At 40.4% G+C, this 25,472-nt stretch overlaps 1 long non-coding RNA gene across 2 annotated transcripts; it reads right to left on the reverse strand.

Annotated features, from left to right (window-relative positions):
- Positions 1 to 799: 799 nt before the first annotated feature.
- LOC122472643 lies at positions 800 to 25,472 on the reverse strand. 2 transcript variants are annotated; one of them, XR_006294486.1, is made up of 3 exons: positions 25,287 to 25,472; positions 22,897 to 23,028; positions 800 to 1,058 (listed from the first exon to the last, which is right to left on the reverse strand). It is a non-coding gene; the product is annotated as an uncharacterized LOC122472643 (long non-coding RNA). The 2 variants fall into 2 exon arrangements; XR_006294487.1 differs by lacking the exon at positions 25,287 to 25,472 and adding an exon at positions 23,636 to 23,971.

Here is a 25,472-nt window from a genome sequence, read left to right on the forward strand (position 1 = left end):
TTGAAGGGAAAACTCAGGGAATTCTGGAAGGAAAGGTGAGAAGAGAGGACAAAGCTGCAGGAGACAAGGTTTCAAGCCTGGGCCTCACCTCCCCCTGGCTCCCTGTGGCCCCTAAATCTTCAGCCCGGGGAATTTAATTCATGATCGCTTGCCACCCAGCAAGGGCAGTCTTTGAAGGCAACTCTTCCGTGCAGGTCCCTCCCCTGCAGGACAGGGACTCAGGAGGAAGAGGCCAGGAGAGAGGCCGTCTCAGGCAGGAGAGGGACATCCAAGGGAGGGCTTTGGGCATCCCCGGAAGTGGGATCACCAGGACTCCAGGCAGCCCTGCGCTGTTAAGAGAATGGGAAACCGCAGCTAACATTCTGTCACACTAGCCCAGAATCTGCTCAGTGACTCAATCAACCAAATTCTTATTCTTACAAAACCCTCTGTGATGCGCCTAAAAATAGACAGATGTGTCTGCGCCTATCAGACAGTCGGTTAGGCATCCAGCTTCGGCTCAGATCATGACCTCACTGCTTGTGGGTTCCAGCCCTGCACTGGGCTGTGGGCCAACAGCTCAGAGCCTGGAACCTGCTTCAGATTCTTTCTCTCGGCCCCTGCCCCACTTGTGCATGCTTTCTCTCTCTCTCTCTCAAAAATAAATAAACATAAAAAAAATCTTTAAAAAAATAAAAGAGTGGGGCTCAAGATAACAGTAGCCCTCATGGTATATGACCCCTACCCCCAAACCCCCTGGTAGATACCAGACTTTCACACAATGGGTAAATGGTGTTCAAGGATAACATCAGACACCGTATATCAGCACTGCTGGCTTGTCTCTCGCTGAATATGTAAATTAGGAAATTTCATAATGTCGTGGTCTCCGACTGCTAGGGCTACCATAGCAAAATCCACCGACAGGTGGCTCAAAGCACAGACAGTTCTTTTGTTACTGTTCTAGAAGCCAAAAGCCCAAGGTCAAGACGTCATCAGGGTCAGTTTCTGGTGTAGTCTCTCTTCCAGGCTTGTAGATGGCTGCCTCCCCTCTGTGTCTTCACACGGCCTTTCCACCTTTCCTTTTGTGCATGTAGGGAGAGAGAGAGAGAGAGAGAGAGAGAGAGATCTGATGTCTCTTCCTCCTCATATAACGACGTCCATCCTATCCGAATAGCCCCACTCTTGTGACCTCATTGATCTTAATTACTTCTCTAAAGTCTTTACCTCCAAATACAGTCTCCTTGTGGGTTAGTGTTTCAACGTGTGAATTTGGGAGGAGAAGGAAGGAGAGACAATTTAGTCCGTAACAGCTAGTTAGTAGGTATTCTGCAGGTCTGCTAGAGAAAGAGAGAGAGGGGATATACAATGGCTTATACTCCTGGCAAGCCAACTTAGAGCAAGTGTTGCCAAATTACAATATTAATAATTGCTAACATGTACTTATTGCTTACTGTGGACCAAGCACAGTTGTAAGGAGTTTGACTGTGTTATCTGAATTAATTCTCCAAACAACACTCCTAAGTAGATACTACTACCATCCTCTTTTTGCAGATAAAGAAACTTTGGCACAGAGAGGTTAACTGACTTACCCAAGATCACAGAGCTAGACAGTGACTGAGCCAGGATTCAAACCCCAGCATCAGACTCCAGAATATATGCGTTTAACTACATTATGAGAATATGGACAAAATAGGCAGTGTTTTAAAGGTACAAGTGGGCCGTTCATCTAGAAGTAAATATATGCAGAGTAATAACCTTAGCATAATCACCAGTGATGGCTAAATCAGTATGTAATTGGACTAACATGAAATTTGAATTAACCGGTGACCCTGCTCTGTGTTTGTCATATGCTGCAATTTATACAGACAAGATGGTAAGAAAGTTTTTCAAATGCATCTTCAGGCGTCTCCAAGGCCTGGAAAAGATCTGTCCACTTCAACAGGCCTTAAAACCCTGACTTTTCTTTCCATTTAGACAAGCAAAAAAAAAAAAAAAAGTCAGTATGTATGGCTGATTTCTCTCTTCTTGTATAAACCGGACAGAATCAAATCTCTTCCAACTACCCAGAATGGATTTTCCAGAAACAAGCACCTTTGAGAGATTGTCTTTCTCCTGGACTCCTCACCGGGAACATCATTCATGCTTCTCTTCTTTGTCATGTCTGGCAGAGTGCCTCACTGATGGGGGGTTCATTACCTGGGGCCATGGGCGTGTCCTCCGGCAAGCACTTCTCTTTGGGGACTAAGTTCTGCACAAGCAGAGCTCAAGGTAGCCCGGAGGGGAAGCAACAATTCTACCAATGAAAGATCGGGCTTAAAAGTGAACGAAGCATTTCCACTTACACCATTAGGTCCCCGGGTTCTTGGACCCCTGGACTCAGGCTGAATCACACCACCGGCTTTCCTGGGTGTCCAGCTTGCAGATGGCAGATCATGGGGACTGTTCAGCCTCCACAATCATGTGAACCAATTCATCTCCTTTTATGTATATGCATATAGATAGATACACACATCTATATTCTAAGTATATGTAACTATAGATATCCTTATACATATTTTTTTAATGTTTTTTTTTTTTTTTGAGAGAGAGAGAAAGAGACAGAGTATGAGCAGGGGAGAGGCAGAGAGAGGGAGACCCAGAATCTGAAGCAGACTCCAGGCTCTGAGCTGTCAGCACAGAGCCTGACATGGAGCTCGAACTCATGGACCACAAGATCATGACCTGAGCCGAAGTCAGATGCTTAACTGACTGAGCCACCCAGGTGCCCCTATCCATATCCATATCCACACATATATATATGGCTCAGATTATATATTATATATAAGGCTTACATATATATATAAGGCTGAGATTATATATTACATATAAGCCATATATAGATATATGTGTGTGTGTGTGTATATATATATATATATATATATATTCATATATAAAAAGCCTATGGCTTCTGTTTCTCTGGTTGAACCCTGACTAGTAATATACTATCCAACCAACTCACCACAACCATCCAGAAGTTAGTGTCTTTCCATACTACCTGCCATCTCTGAGTCTGGACACAGTGTACAACTAAACATGCTGCTTGAAGCTCTACCCACTGGGAGTAGTTTCCTTCACCAGCGTCCTTCATGTTCGGGCCTGAGCAGCACTGAGTGATACCCATTTGAAATACAAAACAATCTGTAAACCAGGCTTAAGTTATTTCTTCCTGAGTCAACTGGTCATCAGAAACATGGCCAAGAGGCCACAGATGAAGGAAAAGGAAGGGGCAATGCACCTTCAGAGTCAAAGGAATCTAAGGGGCGCCTGGGTGGCTCAGTGAGTTAAGCATCTGACTCTTGATTTTTGGCTCAGGTCATGATCCCATGGTCAGTGGGTTCGAGCCCCACATCAGGCTCCACAATGACACGGGGCCTACTTGGGATGTTCTCTCTCCCTATCTCTCTGCCCCTCTCCTATGTTCTCTCTCTCTTTCTCCCTCTCTCTCTCTTTCAATATAAATAAATAAGGGACACTGACAGCATGGGGCCTGCTTGGGATTCTCTCTCTCCCTCTCTCTCTCTGCGCCTCCCCTACATGCTCTCTCTCTCTCGCTTTCAGAATAAATAAATAAGGGACACCTGGGTGGGTCAGTTGGTTAAGCGTCCAACTTCGGCTCAAGTCATGATCTTGTGGTCCATGAGTTCAAGCCCCACATCGAACTCTGTACTGATAGCTCAGAGCCTGGAGCCTGCTTTGAATTCTGTGCTTCCTTCTCTCTCTGCCCTTCCCCTACTCATGCACGCTCTCTCTCTCTCTCTCTCTCTCTCAAAAATAAATAAACATTAGGGGCGTCTGGGTGGCGCAGTCAGTTAAGCGTCCGACTTCAGCCAGGTCACGATCTCGCGGTCTGTGAGTTCGAGCCCCGTGTCGGGCTCTGGGCTGATGGCTCAGAGCCTGGAGCCTGTTTCCGATTCTGTGTCTCCCTCTCTCTCTGCCCCTCCCCCGTTCATGCTCTGTCTCTCTCTGTCCCAAAAATAAATAAACGTTGAAAAAAAAATTAAAAAAAAAAATAAACATTAAAATTTGTTTAAATAAATAAATTTTTAAAAAAGGAATCTAAGCCACTTGTTATTCAACTTACTTGTATTTTGGACCTTCCTTGTTCAATCTTTCACAAACCATTCCCATTTGACCATAGATTGCTACACACACACACACACACACACACACACAATTTATGGCTGGTGGGTCAGACAATACCTAGTTCATGATGGGAAACTCAGATCACATGGTCACCCAATACACCATGGTGAGGCATTCTCTACCAGGGCCTGATAGCAAGATAGAAGCTATTTTTCAAAAGGAAAATACTCATATTCAGCACAAGGCATAGATTTGCTCCAAAATCCTACAGCTTGGTGCTGTGACTAGCCTGTTGGTCTTCACCCAGAGGCTCCTTACAACATGCCCATTTGCCACAGACATTTTAACTATCATTGAACCTGATGGGTAAAAAGGCCCAAGTGATACGGTGGCTTAGGCTACAGCCTGAACTCATGGCAGGGCATCCCTTTGCTCGTCTCTACTTAAAACTGGTAGCCTTACAGTTGATTCTGCAGATGACCCAAGTAACACAGTCAAGTAAGTACTCCCCAAATACAAAAAGGCTCACCAAGCATTTTTCCTCTTTTTTCATTGTAGGTGGTCCAAAGAACACTAACTTTACTTTCACTTCGGAAAAGTGACATTAAACCACCAGAAACTTCAGGGCACCTGGGTGGCTCAGTCAGTTGAGCCTCCGACTTCAGCTCAGGTCATGATCTCAGGGTTGGTGGGTTGGAGCCCCATGTCAGGCTCTCTATGCTGACAGCTCAGACCCTGGGACCTGCTTCAGATTCTGTGTCTCCCTCTCTTTCTGCTTTACCCCGCTCAAACTCTGTCTCTGTCTCTCTCAAAAATAAATAAACATTAAAAAAAAATTAAAGCTCCAGAAACTTCAATGAGGTCACAGGCCCCTGAATTTTTGTGGGATCGCCCACCTTCCAGTTCACATTAGAAGCTCCCTGAAGTATTTGCCACTTTATGAACATCAAATCCAATCATCATCATGTCCATCAGCAAGGTAGAGTATGATGTTTTGTGGAATGTCAAGACAATCAAGATCTTGCAGAATAAATGTAACAACAGAATTGGTTTACCCTGAGGCAAGTCTGTGAAAGTGTACTGTCAGCCCTGACAAGTAAAAGCAAACTATTTCTGGTGGTATTTACAAATTGATATGGAGGAAAGGACATATACCAGGTCAGGAGCTGTGAAGCAAATGCCAAGGAACATGTCAATGTGCCCCAGGAAAGATACTACATCTCAAACAGCATCTGAAACTTTAGTTATCATCTCATTAGTTTATAGTAGACTTCACTCATTCTTCAAGATCCATGTGACTTTTGCAAAGGCGAAACTGATGAGTTCAATGGAGATGCGTAGTATCATGTTTTGCATCGGTCTCAGCCTATTGATAACCAATGCTGTGGCTGGACCAGCCCTTGTGGTTCTTATTATGATTGCAAGACACCATCAGCAATAGCCATCAGGAAACTTTGAAAAACAAGTATATTTCTTACAAGTCCTGCAAATTACATGGCACACCTGAGGCCACAGAGCAAAGTGATGGGTAGGAAGAGCGAGCAGGAGGCTGGAATTCTTTTATTGGGATTGAGGGTGGGATGCCTAGGGTTTAGCAGACTCATTCTTTATTGATGAGTTTAAAACATAAAAGCAGAAAATTAAGGCCTGGGAAGAGAAAAACCAGCAGCCCAAATGCTCAGTTATCAAAATCAACTAAGATCTCTAAAAGAAAGGAGACTCGGGGCAGCTTGACTCTTCATCCAGTCCTGTGGCTGGCACTGTGTTCATTCAAGATAGCTGTCTTTGAAGTGCATGCTTCTTTGAAGTGCTTGCCTCAGCAATCAAAGCTTAAATCAAGAGGGGCGCCTGGGTGGCGCAGTCGGTTAAGCGTCCAACTTCAGCCAGGTCACGATCTCGCGGTCCATGAGTTCGAGCCCCGCGTCAGGCTCTGGGCTGATGGCTCGGAGCCTGGAACCTGTTTCCGATTCTGTGTCTCCCTCTCTCTCTGCCCCTCCCCCGTTCATGCTCTGTCTCTCTCTGTCCCAAAAAAAAAACAAAAAAAAAAAAAACCAAAAAAAAAAAAAAAAAACGTTGAAGAAAGCTTAAATCAAGAATTTGCATCACAAAAAGGAAAAAAGAAAAAAATAACCAACTATCCGGGCTTACACTACATACCACTATCTACACTTCTTTCAAGCCTTCAGTGGCAGCATTAGTTTTTGCAATCCCCCCAGGGATACTGTCTTACTTCTGATTTACTGTCTCGGTATGAATGGAAGTCCTAGGGGGCTTCCACTTACCCCTTCCTACCACGGTGGCCATCACCCACGGGTCAGAGAGCAAATGTGGGGATTCTGCCAGTTGTCAACCGTGTCTCTTCCATTTATACCTTCAGAAACTGGGGAAATAACCACTAGCTGAGTCTCTGGACCAAACCGGCCCAATATGGGTCTGATTTGACCTAAACTTCATCTACAATCTGAACATGGTAAAATTTCACTTTGATTTTGGGACCCTCTGGGATTTCAAAGCCGTTTCAGAGCCAGGGTCTAGTAATCCCCCAAAAGGTCTTGGTATTTCCTTTTTCCAGTGCACATTCTAGTAAATTGCCTTTGGTCCTTTTAAAGAAATCTTAGAAGAATATTTACAATGTATACTTGTGGCAATGGTGTCGAGTCCTTCCTTAAGGGTACCTGGTCTATCTTGCAATCCAGGGGCTCTGTCTCTGTGAATTTACTTATGTCTGGAAACTGAGTAAGAAGCTTCAGCTCTCCTCTGTGACAACTTAAGTCTGGTTTTCTGCTATGAGGCCTACAGTTTTTCCTGTTCTACAGACCAAGCAATACTCTAGCGGACTCTATATATTTAGTTCTAAGGGACACCATGATCAACTAGCCACTGCCAAAGATCTCTGCCATTCAAAACATTCTGATTACTATTATGTCCTTCCTGCCCTTTACCTTGGATATCCTCACCTTGTCTTAGGCAGTTAAATGCTACCACTTGTCCCCTGCTACTTCAAAATCCCATCATCCCGTTTAAAATCGGGAACCCAACTAAACAACAGCATCTATAGTCATACCTTGCCTAGAAAGGTGAGCAACCACAGAGATTTTTTAAGGATGCAGGTGCTCCCCTCACTAACATATATCTCATTGCCTTTGGGAAGGGAGTATCTTTGGGTCATCTTGTGGAATGTAGTTGTGAGCTGGCTGTGCAGGTAATGCATAAAACATTTAGTTCGATATCCCTAACCCCCTAAGCCTCTGGATTCCCTCCTGCACATTATGCCTTGGAAGCTATGACATCTCAATCTCATTAAATACGTGCTATCATTGAATCCAAATTTTAGTCAACCAATCAAGTAACCTATTGAGCCATCTCTGGAAGTACTTAAATCTACACTCTCTAGTAAATGCATCAATATCAATAAATTTGGCCAAAACTAGTGTTATACTCTACTCACTTCAGTACCCTGAAGCATGCTGAGCTTTGACCTTAATTATAGTGCTAGCTGACCTTAACTGTGGCTACAATTGCCTTATGGAGACTCTTCTGCAGTGATGAAACATGACAGTTCCGTTAGTGATGGAATCTTCTAAAGATGGAGAGAGCCAGTACTGTCAATATGCCTTTCCTTCTAAAATAAGTTTAACAAAATCTCATTCAAAAACACAATGGAACTTTTTTGAGTTTGATTTTAAAAAATTATTCTAAGTTAATCGCAAAAAGCAAATGAGTGAGTTCTTCCTCTTCTTCCTCTTCTTCATATTATTTCCTGAAAAACTCAGTCCTAAACCCTTTGGTTTGGACCAAGCATATTACATCTCCAAGCTGGGATGGGAGGAGGGATATAGGAGACCAAATAAAGGAAGTAGATTTCAGAATACAACTGCCCACCACAGGAATGAGCCACGAAGGGTAAAGAGGGATCCATGCAAAAGAGTGGCCCAGTGTAGGATATCAGAGCTCCAGCAGGGCTGGGGGGTGTCTCTGCATATGAACAGCATGTCATGGGCTTTGGAGCCCAAGAAGGTGAGGAAGATAACCATGGGGGAGAGCAATTTTTTCAGAGATTCATGTCTAAGTAGGGCAAAGAGGGGGCCTCATATGGGTACAGCCCAACATGAGCTTCAGAAGCCAACAGGGGTAAGGAGGACATTCACATAGTTGTACAGTACAGGATGTCAGTGCATAAGCCAGGGGAAAGGGCTTCCATGTGGAAGGTGATAACAAGTGCAGAGTGTCAGAGGATGGTTAGAGTAAGGTGGTGTCCATGCAGAAGGGCAGCTCAGGGCATGGAGTCAGAGTCTTAGCAAGGTAAAGAGAGTGTCCATTTCAGGAAGGTACCAGCAGCGAGTGTCAGAGGCCAAGTGCATCTGCAGGAGATATGCGATGGTGGCAGTGATGGGAGAATGGATACACACAGGAAGTTGACCAAATAAACAAATATATTAAGGATAATGGAAGCCAGTTTTCTACTGTCAGAGAAAGGAGTTAAAAATATGGAAAGGAAGAAAAACGGAATAAACCCTGTGGTTCACTGTTTTCAATACAATATAAATTATTTTTAAATAATATAGAAATAAATGTAACTGTATGTGACTATCTGTATATGAATATACATCTTTGTCCCAAAAGTCTTAGTGCTATTTCAAGCTTTTATGAACTCAGAAATATACATGTTACATGATTACAAAAAGAAAAAAGAGAGAACAAGAGAGAATTCTTAACTAAAAACTCTCAGCAAACTAGCAATAGGAAGGAATTTCCTCAACCTGATACAGAGCATCTGTGAAAAATCCGCTAACATTAATGTGAAAGACTGAATATTTCCACCTGACACCACTCTCACCACTTCTATTTAACAAATTACTGAAGGTTCTAGCCAGGGTTAGGCAATAAAAAGAAGTAAAATGCATTGAAAAGGGAATATGTAAATTCTACTTATTTATAGCTTACATGATCATCTATCTAGAAAATACAAGTGAATCTATAGCAAAGCTACTAGGACTAATAGGCAAGTTTAACAAGGTGCAGAATACATGATCAATATACAAAAATCAGTTGTATTCTATGTACTAACAATGAACAATTGGAAATTGAAATTTAAAAAATACCTATTTATAGTTGCATCAAAATACATGAAATACCTAAGAATACATCTCATTAAAAAATATGTGAGGGGCGCCTGGGTGGCGCAGTCGGTTAAGCGTCCGACTTCAGCCAGGTCACGATCTCGCGGTCCGGGAGTTCGAGCCCTGCGTCAGGCTCTGGGCTGATGGCTCAGAGCCTGGAGCCTGTTTCCAATTCTGTGTCTCCCTCTCTCTCTGCCCCTCCCCCGTTCATGCTCTGTCTCTCTCTGTCTCAAAAAGAAATAAACGTTGAAAAAAAATTTTTTTAATAAAAAAAAATATGTGAAAGAATGTACACTGAAAACTATAAAATATTTACTGAGAGAAATTGAAGAACTTTGAAAAATCAAGATATATGCTTTACCAATAGGTCAGGAAACTCAATATTGTTAAGGTGTCAATTTTAAGCAAACTGATCTGGAAATTCAATGTAATCCCAATCAAAATCCCAGTGGACTATTCAGTAGAAACTCAGTAGAAAGGCCATGTTTTGAACAAATGGTGCTAGAACAATTGGATATCTCTATGCCAAAAAACAAAATAAAAACCTACAATCCATACCTTGCATCACATGCAAAAATTATCTCTAAAGCTTTTAAGAGAAAACCTCTCCTAACTTGGGTTAGACAAAAATTGGGCTTTATCAAAATTTAAAACTTCTGCTTTTCAAAAGACACTGTGAAGAGAATGAAACATCAAGCTATAGACTGAAAGAAAATATCTGCAAAGCATATATGTTTTAAAGGATGCATATCTGGACACAAAAGAATTCTCAAAACCCAATTTAAAAAAAAAGACAAGTGACCCAATATAAAAAATGGGTAAAATACTTGAACAGACACTTTACTTGCAGTTAGGTTGGCAACCAATTGAATGGAAAAATACTTAACATTGTTAGTCATTAGAGAAATGCAAATTAAAACCATTGCAAGATATCCCTACAAATTTACCAGAAGAGCAAAAATTAAAGAGACTGACCATACCAAGTACTGCTGAGAATGTGAAGGAATTGGAACTCTCATGCATTGCTGGTGGGAATATAAACAATACAACCACTTTGGAAAACAATTTGACAGTTTTTTTTTAAATGTTTTTAATGCTTATTTATTTTTGAGCAAGAGAGAGAGAGAGAGAGAGAGAGGGAGGGGCAGAGAGAGAGGGAGGCAGAATCTGAAGCAGGCTCCAGGTTCTGAGCTGTCAGCACAGAGCCAGACACAGGGCTTGAAGCCACGAGCCATGAGATCATGACCTGAGCTGAAGTTGGACACTCAATCGACTGAGTCACCCAGGCACCCCGACAGTTTCTTAAAAAGCTAAAAATATGATCAGGCCATTCTACTCCAGGTATTTACCCAAGACAATTAAAGCATATTCCATACAAGGACTTGTATATCAATGTCCATAGCAGCTTTATTTGAAATAGCTAAAAACTAGAAACAACCCAAACATCCTTCCACAGGTAAATGGGTAAACTAACTGACAGACAACGAAATATTACTCAGCAGAAAAGGAATGAACTATTAACACACACAAAACATGGAAGAATCTCAAAATAATTATGCCAAGTGAAAGATGCCAGACTCTTAAAAAAAGGAGTACATCATATGGTTTCTTTTATACAAAATTCCAAGAAATGCAAACTGATATATAGTATCAGAAATAAGATTAGGGGGTGCCTAGAGCCCAGGGAGAGATTGTGAGAAGGTAGAATTACAGAGAGATATAAAGAAACCGTTGGGGATAATGAATATGCTAGTTATTTTTACTGTGGTCATGTTCTCTTTAGTGTATTCATGTGTCAAAACTTACCCACCAAAATGTACATTTTAACATATGCAGTTTAGTGTATGTCAATGGTATACAAAGAAAACTATGTTTTAGGGACACCTGGGTGACTCAGTCAGTTGAGCGTTCAACTCTTGATTTTGGCTTAGGTCGTGATCCCAGGATCATGGGATCAAGCCCCACATCTGGCTCCACACTCAACCTGGAGCCTGCTTTAAGATTCTCTCTCTCTCTCTCTCTCTCTCTTTCTCTAAAATAAGATATAAAAAAACAAAGAAAACTGTTTTAAATTTATTTAATTACTATATTGTGCCATACATGATTCTAGTCAATTTTTAAACTTTGTAAAACTTTCATCAGTTACTCCCCAGTGACATAAAAGATTTCCTTTAAAATTCTAGCTTTCAGGTCATACAAAAAATGAGGGTTTTCTTTTGAGACTCTCATTTGTTTTGCTTTTTTTATTGAGACCTAACTGACATTCCATAAAATTCACCCCTTTAAAGTGTACAATTCGGTGGTTTTTAGTATATTCCAAGGTTGCATAACCATCACTGCTATGTAATTCCAGAATATTTTCATCACCCCAAAAGGATACACCATACCCATAAACAGTCACTGCCAATTTCCTCTCCCCTCAATCTTTTTTTTAATTTCATTTAATAGTTTTTTATGAATATGACAAATATTCCACCTGAGCTTTTCACAGGTGACCTTTATCACATTGAGGATGTTCCCTCCTTTTTCGAATTTCTAATTTGTTGAATGTTTTTTCATTAGAGTATTGGGTTTGCCAAATGTTTTTCCTTTGTCTATTTATGATCATGTGATTTTTATCTTCTAATTTTAGTAAGATGGTGTATTAATTTTCATGTGTTGAACCAACCTTGCATTCCTGGGACAGATTCCACTTGGTTATGGTGTACAATCCATTTTATATGTTGCTAGAGTCAGTTTGCTAGGTTATTTTTTTTGAGGATTTTTGCATCTATATTCATAAGAGATAGTGGTCTATATTTTTCATTTCTTGTGATGATAGTGGTCTATATTTTTCATTTCTTGTGATGATGTTTGTTTTGTTTTGGTATCAAGGTAAGACTGGTCTCATTGAATGAATGAGAGTTTCCTCTCATCTTTTTTTTTTTCTGGAAGATTTTATGATGCATTGGTATTAGCACTTTAAATGTTTCATAGAATATACCAGTGAAACCATGTGTTCCTGAGCTTTTCTTTGTCAAAAGTGTTTTGATTACTGATTCGATCTCTTTACCTGTTATAAATCCATTCAGATTTTCTGTTTCTTTTTGAGTCAGTTTTGGCAACTTGTGCCTTTTAGGAATTTGTCCATTTCACCTAGGTTATCTAGTTTGTTGGAAGAAAGTTGATTTTATGCATACATGCCAGTTTGATGTGATCTCACAAGAAAAAAATCTAATGGAGATACATCCAATGACAGATCTGACCAAGCCAGGAAACTTCCCCTAATGGGAACCAAGCCACTGGTCTCAGAAATTCTCATCCATAAAACTGTTCAAACAAACCTTAAAATAAAAATTTATTACTCAAAATTCAAAAAGCTAAGTGTAAACAATTATAAATAACGAAACTTCCCAATGACATTTTTTTGTTAATTTATAGCACTTGTACTTCTGAAGTTGTTAAAGCCTAAGACTGCACTAAGACTATGGGGACATCCTCACACACACACACACACACACACACACACACACACACACACAGCCTAGCCTGAAGAAGCTTCAGTGATCAATTAAAATTAATAATGATAATAATGGATTATAACCTATAGTTTACTATGCATGATAATTGTAATTATAAATACAGTAAAACCTTGGTCTGTAAGCATAATTTGTTCCAGAAACATGCATGTAATCCAAAGCACTTGTATATCAAACTGAATTTCAAGAACCAATGGCTCACTTGTGATCATGTGACGTTCGGCATCAAATATTACTCATATTGCAAGACATCGCTCATCTATCAAGTTAAAATTGTTAGAAATGTTTGCTCATGGGGGCACCTGGATGACTCAGTCAATTAGGCAGCTGACTTCAGCTCAGGTCATGATCTCATGGTTTGTGGGTTCGAGCCCTGCATCGGGCTCTGTGCTGACAGTTCAGAGCCTGGAGCCTGCTTCGGATTCTGTGTCTCCCTCTCTCTCTGCCCCTCCCCCATCTGTGCTCTGTCTCTTTCTCTCAAAAATAAATAAACATTAAAAAATTAAAAAGAAAAAATGAATGTTGTTCATCTTGTGGAACACTCGCAGAACAAGTTGCTCACAACACAAGGTTTTACTGTAGTTTACTATTTACAATCGTAAATCCACGAATAAAAAACATTTCAGGAATATTTACCTAGTTACAAATAGCTCCCAATAACATATTTATTTATTACAAAGGACAAAAAGGATAACTTTATAGTTGGAGCAGTCTGGCAGAAACCACCTGAGTAATGGGACATATTGAAATCACGTGACACTTGATAAAACGTAGTGAGAACAACATCACTTCTATCATGTTCCTGCTAAAGGTGTGTAACATAAATATAATAGGGAAGAAATATCAGACAAACCAAACTGAGGAATATTCTACAGAATAATTGGCCTATGGTCTTTGAAAGTGTCAAATTCACAAAAATCAAAGAAAGACCCAGCAGCTGTCCCAGATTGAAGGGGATGGAAAAGACATGCAAAAGAGTAAAAGCAAAGTATGATTCTGAACTGGGTCCTTTTGCTATAAAGGACAATATTGGGACAAGTGGCAAATCTTGAATAGGGCCTGACATTTCAATGATGGTAATCTATCAATGCTAATTTTCTATTTCTATGCCCTTGATTGTAGGAAATGCACGCTAATTAATTTGCAGATAATGGGGCATCATGGACCGATTTATTCTCAAATGGTTCAGGAAAAAAAATTGTTGGTACTTAATCTGCAACTTTTGTGTCCATTTGAGGATGCTTCAAAATAAAAAAAAAGGAAAATTAATAAGTGGAATAGTTAAGATGTGTTTAAAAGAGGATTAGCACGAATAATTTTGCCCTTCCAGATATTAAAGTATATTGTACAGCTACAATTCTTGAAATGGTAGTAACTATGCAAGGAGCAACTTGCATATCAGGAGAACAAAACAGGGGCACCTGGGTGGCTCAGTTGGATAAGCATCCAACTCTTGATTTTGGCTCAGGTCATGATCTCAGAGTCATGGAATCAAGCACTGCATCAGGCTCTGCACTGAGTGTGGAGTCTGCTTAAGATTCTTTCTCTATCCCTCTGCCCATCTTCTCCACTCAAATACCCTCTCTCTCCCTCTCTAAAATAAAAAATAAAACAATTTTCAAAAATAAAATATTTCAAAAAGGGGAACAAAACAGATCTGTGTTTATAAGGACTTAATATAGTATATGGGAACCACCCTATCAACAGAGACTGCCTCACAAATTGTCGCACATTTATGTACTCCAGTAGGTTATCACAATTAAACATAAATTTTATAAATTCCAAAGGACGTGCACATGATATAATGTTAAATGAGAGAAGAGTAGAAATGATCTGTGTGCACATGATAGGTTCTTGGGGTGCTGGCAATGTTCCATGTCTTGACCTTGGTGGTAGCCATACAGTCATTAACTCTGTTTCATAAATATGTTCCATGTATTTTCTTGATGTATGTTACAACAAAAGATCTTTAAAAGGACACCAGACCCTTTGTTATACTGGACTAGAGTGTAGATATTGAGCTGCTAAGCGGATCAAATTTTAGAGCCCTCTTACACAGATGAGGAACCAAGTTTCAAAAAGTTAAACCATTACTCTCTGGGAACTGATAGGTATCAAGGTCAGGATGTAGACCCCTCTGTGCTTTGGCCACAGCACTACCCTGTGTCCCCAACATTAGTGGTGAGAGAGACAACAGTTATTGTGATTATGTGTCCCAAAAGTGTGTCAGACAGTGCGCTGGGCACTTTACACATATCAGTCATCTAACCCTCACAGTAGCCTGCAAAGAGGGTATCATTACTCCCAATTTGCAATTCAGGAAGAAGGACACAATACAGGCAAAGAGTGAGGCTACACTTCAGATCCTAGTGCACTCACTAGACAAACACTAACTACTTAGCAGCTCTATGTCAGGCTCTGGAAAGATATGGGAGACATAAAGATGCAAGACAGAATCCCTACCCTCTGGGAGCTTACCATCTTGATAAACTCCAAAGTTCAACCAGTCCATATATGCCAACTGCTCTTCTCCAATAGGAGTGCCTACTGATTTGCCTAAATACAGTCCCGAGTCAAACGCTTCTCCTGATAGCAAGTTACCTCACCCCAAAGTTAACAAATGAACAAAACACCCCAGCAGCTATCATTCAGAGTGATCCTCCCTGAATTAGGTTCAGAGCTTTCTTTTACACTTGCCTGTTCTTTTGTTATTATACATAGAGATTAGACCCAGAAGGATTGACCAAAGACCAACTTAAAAATAAAAGACATTCTTTCTATTATATCACATTTCCTACTTATGCATTGCCTTTCTTGGAGTCTCCCAACGCAGCTATGTAAATGTTAACTCATTCTTCCTTCTGGTATCCTTGGGAGGCAGGAAGCCAATGTTATTTCACAGATAAAGAAGCTAGAGTCCCAAGAGGTGAAATGCCTTCCCCGGGGTCACATAACTACAGGCAGTTGGGGGTGCTGGGAATGGGGTATGGGGTTAAGAATCCCTGCCTGGGGTCCCCTGGCTCCCAAATGGGGTCTCTTTCTTATAAGATAACTTGGTATGGTAAAACAGTTGGAATCTTGCTCTATAACAGGAATGTTATGGGACTGCTGAGAAAAAAACATTAATGCATGGTACATTTTCAGGAGGAAGGTTTAGAACATGTGGCCATCGCCTACAGTAGTTGAAACTGCATCCAATTTGGGGACTAATATTTAGACTAAATGACCCTTCCAGTGACTATGAGTCTATGACAGTTTTGTCCTGTCAGGAGAGGACAGAAACAGGGGCCTAACCTCTTGATAGACATCTTAATCTGTGCCATTTTAAGTATATGCATTTCAGTAAGAAAAACGAGCTAAGTTTGGGGTGGACAAGCACCCCATAACAATGCGCTATGCTTGCTTCCTCACTCTACTGCTTGACGAAGTCACTGCCAACGGCCGTGGTTGGCAAAACAGAAACAGGGAGACTAGTTCATTTTTCAGGTAATCAAGAATTCCTGTTGTAATTTTAAGTCTATCAAATCAAGTTCCCAACATCCTCCTGTGTAAATTTTTAGATACTAAATGGAAATGTGAGGCATGGGTTGAGCATTTTATACTCTATACTCTATAGTAATCACTCTATATTTGTTTCAACAAATAACTATCAACATTTACCTTTCAACTACTGTGCATCAGGCACTTTTCAGTCCCTGAGAGTATAGAAATGAATAAAGCAGAGACTATGTGCCCTTGTATACATCCACCAAAAGTCAAACTGGTACCATCGATAAGTTGGGGAAAGAAAAAAAAAAGTGTCTTTGAAGACATAACCTTATCTGAGAAAGAACAACCTTTATCTGAGAAAGCAACTTGAAAATCTTCTAGTTCAACATCCTCTGGAACGCCTTCATTTAAATGTTTAAACGTCCTTGTAACTGACAAGGTTAAGGTTAAGCATGCCAGGCCAGTCTCTGAAAGAAAATCTTCCTTTTTCATGTTAGAGTACAACTAACCCTCAGACTGAAAGCAAGGTGGTTTTCATTGACCTTCCTTTCACATCAATGTCCCTGGAATGAAAGGGAAAAAAAAACCAAAAACAAGCCAACGTTAAGGAGGGTGGAAAGAGGGTATATGTGTGATTATCACAAAGCTGCCATGAGTTTCCCTGAGACAGTGTCAACAGTGGCTCTTTCCCATAGGAAGTGAAATCTCCTGGGGAAGTGTTGGAAGCCACGGAGGCTGAAGTAGAGCAAAGTTCTTAAAAGGGAAGCGCCCCCCTGCTGCAGGGGAGGCCCGCAGCTGGGCCCACTCAATAGACTGCAAATGCAAAACTGCATAGACCGGTTTTCACCTCTGAGCAGTTGCATGATATCTCAGCTCATCAGTATCTGTCAGTATCTGCTGGGGGGGGGGGGGGGGGGGGGGCATGTGCAAAGCCAATGGCATTGCATGCATGGGAAAGTTTACAAAGACTCCAAATATACACACCGCTGTGTGTTTTCAATCTGCTGGCTCAATGTTTTTGCCAGCTGACAGAAGAATTAAAATCCTGTTGAAAAGTTTGCTGGAGAAATGGACTCTTATTCTGGGGGAAGAGTCTCACAGGCGTTTTGGCTTGGTAGGACATTGTGAGGACTGTTTAGAAATGAATAGAAAGTGTAGAAGTTTGGGTGTTCTTATGTTTACTATGAAAGCATCACATTAAAGGGGTTAACAAATACTGCTCTGAAACATAATTGAAAGTAGATAGCACTGATTATGGCCTTTTTTGGTATCCAACTGATGCATTTTTAACAAAACCCTAAAGGCATTACAATTAGTGGTTTTTCCCTAAGTGATTCTTCACCTGCACTCTGCATTTATTAACCTTTCTATCCCTGTTCTTATTGCCAAGGAATAAGTGGTCAGTATTCTAGCAACTTCTACACCTAAGGTAAAGTACTTTGTACAAGAATATCTGCTTTTTCCAAATTTTCCATTACTGACTTTGTTCCACTTAAAACATTTGTTCCATTTAAAAACATTAAGACTTAGTGCCAGTGACCCCACTTTATACATTACAGCTTTTAAAAATAAGTTTCCAGGGGCACCTGGGTGGCTCAGTTGGTTAAGTGTCCAACTCTTGATTTTGGTTCAGGTCATGATCTCACAGTTCATGGGTTTAAGCCCTGTGTCAGGCTCCATGAGGGATTCTCTCTCCCTCTCTCTCTCTGCCCCTCTCTGCTCCCTCTCTCCCACACGTGCGCTCACTCTCTCTTTCTCTCTTTCTCTCTCTCAAAATAAATGAACTTAAAAAAAAATAAGTTTCCTGAATCCGCTTTAATAATACGAACACTAGATATAGTGACTGGCACTCATCAGGTACTCCAAATTTGTTGAATGAATTAATGAATGCACATGTTCTGTAGCTATAAATGTACAACATCAGCTTTCTGAAGTTTGTTCAACACTTAAACTGGTTATTTCATTTAAATGTTCCTGTGTATTGAATTTGTGTGTTTAAAGGGATAGATTATAGCTATGCTATAAAATAACTATAAATATCCTGCTAATTATTTATAAAAATGAGTTTTGTAGACATAACTAAGCTTAACATTTACCAATAAAAAGTAGATCTAACTCTTCTGGAACAACCCTTTAAAGTAAACCAACTCAGAGGCGCCCGAGTGGCTCAGTCGGTTAAGCATCTGACTTCAGCTCAGGTCATGATCTCACAGTTCATGGGTTTGAGCCCCACGTTGGGCTCTGTGCTGACAGCTCAGAACCTGGAGCCTGCTTTGGATTCTGTTTCCCTCTCTCTCTGCCCCTCCCCCACTAGCGCTCTGTCTCCCTCTGTCTCAAAAATAAATAAACATAAAAAAAAAGGTTAAGTAAACCAATTCAAAGTACACCCGTTCCTTCCCGTCTTTGTGCTCCTCCATTACAACTTGATCTTGTCCCCACCTCCAGATCTTCTCTCAAGACCTGCTCCCTCCGCTTCAAGCATCCCTTGGAGTCAATACCCTTCTAGCTCTAGTGCCAGCCTTTAGGAAAACTTGGCTTTAAAAAATTATGCAACTTTTTTCAACAACAAGTAATGAGAACTTCCACTCAGACAAGCTCATGTCCTGGGAGCACCATCTCTTAGTCCATTGCTAAAATGGTTCTGCCCAGAGGCGCAATTCTTTTGCTTGGTTCTCTCTCCTCTTTTCCACGGGGGAGAATGAAGAAAAAATTACAGAGTGATCTGCCCTCAGAGTGGAAGAACTCCCCCATTCCTCAACTTTGTGACTTCCCCACATCTCATCCCTCAATGGGTAGATTCTCCTCCAATAAGATGGATATTGAAGAGGGATGGGATTCTTCCATCCTTTCTACTTTTCTATTTCTCTACCCCCTCCTTCCTCCACCCTCCCACAAGAGATGAAGAGTTGCTAATTTTATTGATAAGAGCATAGGACATTCACTAGGTCCCATCTACCAGTAAGTAGGTTCTTGGTGCCTTTAAGGGCCACCAAGAACTTCTTTCTCTTCAGCCTCCTCCTGTGCAGGCTGTGCGAAAGATCAATTCTCAGGGCATTCATCTCTTTGTTTCCCACCTCTTTCACATCTATAATGGCATGCTAAGACAGGTGTGGGGACCCAGACTTCTTTCTAGCTCTCTCCCTCCCCAAAGTTTGACCTGAGTGGGTTGTGCCAAGATTTAGATTCAGGGTGAAAAGTAGGAAACTCCTCTTAGACCATAAGCCAAACACACATGCTTCAACTCAGCTTTCACCAGAAAGTGCAGCATTGTCTGGTACCAGGGCCTGCCCAGCTATATTTATGGCAGTACAGGGGACCTCTTAGTATATGAGTGTACAATATCTGAATTGTTTAAGAGCAACAAAGTCATCATAAAGCAAACCTATGTATTAATAAACTGACTTCTGATGAAATTAATCTCTAACCAAAGCCCCTCCCTTTCAAGATATCAATATCTTCCTCACCATTATAGCAGATAGTAAAGTCAAATACAGTAGAGGCCTACTGTGAAAAGAAATTGTAAATACTGCAAAAGATGCAAAATTTCATTAGTTGATTAAAGAAATATTATACAGCTATTTGAAATATATGCAAAGCCAGAAATAAATGATATAGCATAGTTTGCCAGTTAACAAAGAGAAAATAAACAAGAATGATAACATAAAAGATACTTTCAAAATAAAGATATTCAGGGGGCACCTGGGTGGCTCAGTCTGTTGAGCGTCCAACTCTTGATTTCAGCTCAGGTCATGATCTCACAGTCATGGGATTGAGCCCCACACTGGGATCCACACTGAACATGGAGCCTGCTTGGGAGTCTCTCCCTCTCTCTCTGCCCCTCCTGGCTCAGTCTCCCTCCCACCCCACCTCTTAAATAAATAAGCATTTAAAAAATAAATAAAGATATTCAACTGTCAACGGATTCACAAAGTGCTTGGGAAAAAGTAAATACAACTTTTGACTATTTTTACAAAAATAGCTCTTTTGTGATAATATGGCAAAAGTTCAACATAATGTAAAAGATATTCTATCCTGCTACTGCACAATTTTATCCAAAAATTATTAGCCTCCCAGGGCACCTGGGTGATTCAGTTGGTTGAGCATCCAACTCTTGATTTCAGCTCAGGTCATGATCTCATGGTTCTTGGAATCAAATGACAATGCAGAGACTGCTTGGGATTTTCTCTCTCCCTCTCTCTGCCTCTTCCCTACTCACACTCTTTCTATCTTTCAATATAAGTAAACATTAAATAAATAAATAAGTAAATGAAATAAAAATTATTACCTTCATGATTGGTTTATCTATTGCTGCATAACAAACCAGCCACATATTTAATAATTTAAAAGAATGAGAACATAACATTTCTCACAATTCTATTAGTTAATCTGGTAGCTCTTCCACTTCATATGATATTGTCTAGGATGCTGGATTGATAAGAAAATCCAACATGGCATTATTCACATGGCTGAAAGTTGGTGCTAGACATTGGCTGGGAGTTTAGCTTCAAGTGTTTTCTGGGACCTCAGTTCTCCTCCATATGGTTTCTTGGGCTTTTCATAGTTTGGTGTCTAGGTTTCAGGAAGTATTGCTTCAAGAGAGCAACTCCCAAAGTACAAGTGCTTATCAAGTCCTCAGTTGCATCAAATTTGCCAAATTCCCATTTTCTAAAACTTGCCATGTGGCCAAGCCCAGAGTCAATAAGGAAGGGAATACCAGAAGGTAAGTTTCACTAAGGACCACCAAAGTACAGTCCACAAAGCACCCTCTGGCCTCTAATGTGTCCTGCCCTTCCCACGTTCAAAATACACCCACCCTCTCCAAAGCTCTCAAGGTCTTATCTCATCAAGTATAGAATCTCGTCATCTAAGTCAGGTCTAGATGCGATCAAGGTCTCCTGAGTGGAGTTCTTTTTGATCTGAAGACGTGTCAACTAAAGACACAAGTTTTCTGATCCTCACACAGTCAACATGCAATGAAGAGGCAAGGAAAACTTCATTAGGTACTTCTACTCAAAAAGGTTGAAAATGGGAAAAACACAGCAGTTACTGGTCCATAGCAATTTTTAAATCCAGCCAGACACATATAGGCAGTGTTGTTTTTTTTTTTTTATCATGACCTAGTTCAATTTCCTGCGAGTGATTTTCTGTGGCTCTTACCTCCACCCTCTGTGCTCTAGACTTTTTTCTGAGCTATCCTTATTTTTCCAAGAGAAATGACCCAGGCTTGCATCTAAGCTTCTTTCCTTGGCTTGCTTCCTCCTCCCCAGAGGAGTTTGAGGATCTTAAGTCACCTTCTTATTTTGAATTTGTCTCTGTCCTTTTAATCTAGGCCAGTATAATTTCAGTACATACTTTGCATTTTTATGTATCAAATTATAACTCACCCTAATAAACAAAATCACACACACAAATCTCTTCAAGACAATCCTTTCTCTGTTTAGGGAGTGCAAATCAGAATCCCATGGGAAAATACTCTTTAGCTTCTTAGAAATATCTTTGTCTGAGAGGATCTTTGAGATACTCCTTATGTCTTTCAGATCCCATAACACAGACCTGAACCCTGAAGACATATTTCACTACCAACACCTTGGATTTCATCTTCAAATGAAGGTCATTTCATACTTTGAGAAATTTTTTTGTAGAGACTGAGGGTGAAAAACAATTTTATTAACAAACCCACATGTTTAGAGCCTCTTTAGTTCTAAGTTCTGCTTGAAATCTGAACAGTTCCTTCTTTGGTTCAGCTTGTTCCCCCTGTACTTTACCACAGGAGCAAAAAGAAGCCAGTGGCACTTTCCACATCCTTCCCAGAAATCTCCTTAGTCAGATCCACAAGTTCAGTAGGTACTCTCTCTGTTTCCCGGAATACCACAAGCAAACAGTTTTGATCATTGTTCTGCCAACATATAACTCAGGTTCTCTGTTCTTCAGCTTCCAATAGGAATTTCCTCACTGCCCTTCCAGACTCCACTAGCAGTCTTTTTGTAGTTCCTCCAAATTTCTCCTTTCCTTCTACCAGACTCAAAATCAATGCCAGGTCATAGTTTCTGTTTTAGTTATCTGTTGCTGCATAACAAACGACCCCCCACTTACCACAATTTATTACTTCCTTTTTTTAATGTTTATTTTTGATATAGAGAGAGAGTAAACAGGGGAGGGACAGAGAGAGAGGGAGACAGAGAATCCAAAGCAGGCTCCAGGCTCTGAGCTGTCAGCACAGAGCCCAATGGGTAGCTCAAACCCACAAACTGCGAGATCATGACCTGAGCTAAAGTCAGACACTTAACCGACTGAGCCACCCAAGTACCCCACAATTTATTACTTCTTACATCTCTGTGGGTTGACCCAGAAGTTATTATGCTCCACATGTTATAGGCTTGAAGTCAGAATGTCTAGAAAACCTAAAATGGACTCACCTAGGGGCACCTGGGTGGCTCAGTCGGTTGAGCATCCGACTTCGGCTCAGGTCATGATCTCACAGCTTGTGAGTTCGAGCCCCACGTCGGGCTCTGTGCTGACAGCTCAGAGCCTGGAGACTGCTTCTGCTTCTGTGTCTCCCTCTCTCTCTGCCCCTAACCCACTCACATTCTGTCTCTGTCTCTCTCAAAAATAAATTTTAAAACTTTAAAAAATAATTAAAAATAAAATAAAAAATAAAATGGACTCACCTCCGTGGCTAGAAATCAGTACTGGCTATTGACTAGGAGCTCACTTGGAGTTGGCTAGAGGGCCTCAGTTCTCCTCCACGTGGGCTTCTCTCATGATTGCTCATGTTTTCTCATAGCATGGTGGATGGGTTCCTAGAAGCATCCCAAGATAATAAGGCCCAGTGTGCAAGGACTTACCAGCCTTTTACTTGCATCACCCTCGCTAATGTTCTATTGGCCAAAACTAGTAACATGGCCAAGCCCAAAATCAGTATGTAAGGAACTAATAAGAGTACAAATACAAAGAAGCTTGGTTCGTTGAGCACCACCAAAGTTAACACAGCCCTAAAATTAACACGTTTTTGTTTGAGCAAATGATTAGTGCATAACTGTCATTATAAAACTATGTGGTTGGGGCGCCTGGGTAGCTCAGTCAGTTAAGCGTCTGACTTCGGCTCAAGTCATGATCTCACGGTCCGTGGGTTTGAGCCCCGCGTTGGGCTCTGTGCTGGCAGCTCAGAGCCTGGAGCCTGCTTCAGATTCTGTGTCTCCCTCTCTCTCTGGCCCTCCCCCGTTCATGCTCTGTCTCTCTCTGTCTCAAAAATAAATAAACATTAAAAAAAATAATAATAATAAATAAAACTATGTTGTTAATTATAAGGCAAAATAAATTTGTTTTTATAAATTTTGATTTTAGTTTTCCAAAATCATACCTATCAACCCTGTTTTACTTTGTCTACTATGACATTTTGGTCCTTACTTTAAGTGGATTCCATTTAAGTGGACTTTTTCTGGTTATTTTGTTTCCCCTTTAGTTTTTGTGCCTTAGTTTCACTGTCAGGTCAAGAACCCTTTGCAGAGGAGGAGTGAGTCATAAAATGGAATTTGGGCATCATTGGTCCTTGGAAATAATACCATCATAATAGCACCCACACATCAACCCTCATGATGAGATATTTTTTTTTTAACTTTACTCATGAAGAAGAATTAAATAGTCATTCTCCCAGAAGCTTACTAGGCACCAATAACCATTTGCCTTGAAATTACATGCAATAGTACCTTCCTCATCAAGTCTTAATGACCTACAGCTTTTACAAACTGCTTCTGTATGAGAGTTCTACAGAAATTAGATCTGAAAGGCCTATAGATGTTACAAAGAACATGTGAACAAAGGTATACTTTTTAAGTAGAGGTTTAATTTTGATCTCTGCTACATGTTTAAGTTTTAAATGAAACTTTAGTAAGAGTACATTGTGTTTTATAATACTGTGCAGTCTACACTTAGCATTGGATAGCTGGGATATGACTTCTTTACATAATGATAGAAAAAATCTGAAGTGCTTGAATTCACTGAGACTTAGGAAACAGTCTTTTCCATTCTTATTTAATCCTTGATGAAATTACATAATTTGTTTTAAAAAGGAGGGGTGGCTGCAAGTCTAACCAAAAAGTATACATGCTGATCATTTTGTTTTTCTTCCATGAGATTCTTAGTTTAATCATATAATAGTCAATGTAACATAAGCTTCCTTTTTTTTTTTTTTTTACACCAGCATAAATCTGACAGGTAGTGTAACTGAAACTAATCAAAATGCTTCCACAGAGTCAATGATTTCAACAGTGCTGTTTTGGGCCTCCCAAGGGTGTTGTTACCTATTTTTTCATTTCCTTTTCTTGAACAGATCTATCATTTTACCAGGCCCAGACTTTCCGTTCATCTATCTTCATAAGCAATTAACAAAGGATGCCTCCTCTTGGCACTTTGTCATTTTGACTTCAGTTTCCATGGCAATCTCAAGTCATTTTTAAAGGACCTGTAAATGTTGCTTCAATATGAGCTCTGTTTCTGGAAACTTGAAAACAAAACTGCCAAAGGCAAACCAGCTGGCCTGTCACCAAGGGGGAAGGTAGGACCTTTATTAGGGATGAGTTTGTGAGAAGCATCAGCTCCTGGGTTCACAGGTGAATCTCACTAGTGATTCCTCTTGCTAAAAGACATTTCCCAGAACCCAAAATACACCTCAGGAGGTAATATGCTCTACAGCAAACTCTTTCAACAAATGGATACTGTCTTATTTTAAGGAACCTAACGAGAAAGAGATTGGATAGCTTCCTTCAGAAAATGTTTCCCATTAGTCATGATTTATCAGGAATTTCTTCACATCCCTTAATATTATGAAGTCTTCCCCTTTGTCTCTTTTCTCTCTGAATTCTCACTACAGTAAAACACTGACTATTCATTCATTCACAGCCACCATTCATTGGGTAGCCACCATGTGCCCTTATTATATATCAACACTCTACTGGGTAGTTCATCATTCATCGCTATGACCTTACAAAGTAAATATTATTAGCCCTGTTTCATTGATAATGAATTAAAGCAATAGTTCAGAAAGGCAATATTAACTCACCCAAGTTCTAGTCATACAGCCAGTAAATGCTGGAGCCAGCATTTAAACCTCATGTTCTATCTTCTCAATTAGTGATGGAAGCCAAGGTCAACACTCCTCTTAGGGAGATATTATTATTCTGCAGGAGAATGTTTATCACATGTTTGACTAGGACCCCTTGGCTTACATGGCCAGGTTGATGCACTA

This window comes from Prionailurus bengalensis, chromosome B4 (assembly GCF_016509475.1).
Source record: "Prionailurus bengalensis isolate Pbe53 chromosome B4, Fcat_Pben_1.1_paternal_pri, whole genome shotgun sequence".
NCBI lineage: Eukaryota > Metazoa > Chordata > Mammalia > Carnivora > Felidae > Prionailurus > Prionailurus bengalensis.